The sequence below is a fragment of the Sardina pilchardus genome, chromosome 19 (assembly GCF_963854185.1).
Source record: "Sardina pilchardus chromosome 19, fSarPil1.1, whole genome shotgun sequence".
Classification (NCBI taxonomy): Eukaryota; Metazoa; Chordata; class Actinopteri; order Clupeiformes; family Clupeidae; genus Sardina; species Sardina pilchardus.
Window position 1 is genome coordinate 21,222,395 of NC_085012.1, and position 2,500 is coordinate 21,224,894.

Genomic DNA, 2,500 nt, shown 5'->3' on the forward strand with positions numbered 1-2,500 from the left:
AGTCGTATTAAAGTCATTGCAAGTGCTTTCTTGATAATGAAAATCTTGAAATTGGATGTCAGAGTGTTCTTTTTATAACACACAATTTCACTTACTTTAATGAAAAGATGGCTTTGACAAACATCCAATAGAGAGGCGAAAAAAAAATCATTTTTCAAATACTTTGGCAGTTCCTCACAGTGATGAGGGAAGTGTCAGTCAAACATATTCTTTATGGGACTTGCCTTGCTCACTGCACAGAGTTAAACGTGTGTTACATCTTCAGTCATATTGGAGAGGATTTCGGAGAGATTCCTGCACCTCAACACTTGCCCACACTGTAAAAAAAAATCCGTAGTTTTTACGGAAAAAAACTGGCAGCTGTGGTTACCGGAACAATTCCGTAAAATTTACAGCAATACAGTAATTGCCTTTACAGAAAACATGTATATTTTACATGTTAAACCTGTATATTAAACACTGGACTTATGTTATATTAGCATTGCAAAAGGATGTTAAAACACAATGGTTGTGAGAAAAATGTTCTATGAATATATACATGTCACTTTTTATGACACCAGATTTTTCTCTGTTGATTGAATATTTCGTGATATTGTTGTTACCATGGTGATATTTCGTGATATTGTTGTTACTATGGTGACTATGGGAGTGAAACAACCACACGACTTGATGTTATCAGATTTAACTTTGAAATTGTATTAGTACATTGTACAGACTTACCTTCCCATGCTTCTTGAAGTTCAACGACCATTTCCAGATGGTACTCTCTTATGTCAGCTGGATATTTAAACCGGACTAGGTGTAATACTTTCATGTCTACGGTGTATTTTTTTCCTAATAAACGATTACATCAGTGGTTATATCCGGTGAGCACAACATCAACCGAGTAGGCTAGCCTAAGCTAAAATATCCCACATTGTTTCAAACTAATAATATAGCCAATAAATGTAGTAACTGACTTACAATGCATGCTGGGAAGCAAATCTCAAGTAGCCTTAGGCCTACACGAAATTTAAGTTAACCTATCAGATATCAGGTTATATTTTATAGTTAAACTATAAAGTTTATAAAGTCATACAATTGTGATAAACAGTATACTTATTCTGAAAAGTTGTTAGGCTATATATAGATCGTTTTGTTTAACAAATTATAAGCAAGGTCACTTCTGTTGCTAGGCAACTCTAAACAAATGCCTCAGGTTAACATCAGACGTGTCTGACACATTTTCCACACGTTTTCCCCCTAGTTTTGGTTCAAATAACGTGTTTTGCTGCTTGGGCTACACTTGGTGGCAGTCTTGGCATTTTGGAAACCTTTCATTTAATATTTAAAAAAAAAAAACAGGTTAAAGTCTAGCCTACATAATCACACTGTAATATTAACACTGTGTTATTGTCATTTAATATGGATTTCATTGTTTTTCATAATACAGTATTTGTGTGTCACAATACCATCAAAAAGTATTTTGAACACGTAAATTATGTGTAAAGAACATTTTTTTACGTTTCAATTTACAGTTATATTTAGTTTAACATTTTACTAAATTACACTGCAAAGTAAACAATGTTTCATTGTAATTCCCTTTACAGGTTTTTTATGTAGCGATTTTACAGCATTTCAGTGTTAATTTTACGGACATTTTTTACAGTGCACATAACTCGTTAAGTGACATTTTGCAGAGCCAAGGTTACGCAGCCTACAGTACCTAACTAAATATCCAAAAGATGAATCACAAAAGTGCTGGGGAACATATTATTGAGAGCATTATTCATATTCTCCATAGATGGCTTCCTCCTAGGATTAACTGCTTGGACTCTTCAGTAAGATTCATTCCACCCGTGAAAATATAAGAGCAACTTCTCTACAGGTTAGCTGTGGCGTTAAGTGTGTGATATTATAGGGGCCCACCCTGACTGAGGCCCTGGACGCAGCCCCATGTGGAGGATCTAAAAAGCGAGTGTTTTATCCTTTAGTCATCTTTTAGGCGTGTCAGAAGTGCTGAGCTGGTCAGACAGTGGTAGTCTCTGGCCGCCAGACAAACCAACTCGTAAAATAAAAGCCTTTTGCAGTGAGATGTCTCGACCATTTTACAGCGGCGGGCAAACAGCGAGTCGAGCCGAGGCCCTTCTGCTTTGCCACGGGGCAGAAACGGCTCCCACACGCCCATCACAGTGTGGCAAACACGCCTTCATAAAGCAGGACAGGGGGCACTGCAGTGGCCATGGAGCACAGATATAAATCCAACTCCAGGAGAGGATGAATAATGTAACAGACCCTAGTGGAGAGTGTTGGTGCTGTTATTGGAGCTTACTCTAAAAGCAGGGCTCTGGTGGTGTGCTATTGGGATGGGATCTAGTGGCAGCTCTCTCGTAGTGTGTTATTTGGGCCTACTTTAGAAGCAGGGCTCCGCTCTGATGGTGTGTTATTGAGGTATAGTCAAGAGCCAGGGCTCTGATGGTGTGTTATTGAGGTATACTCAAGAGCCAGTGCTCTGATGGTG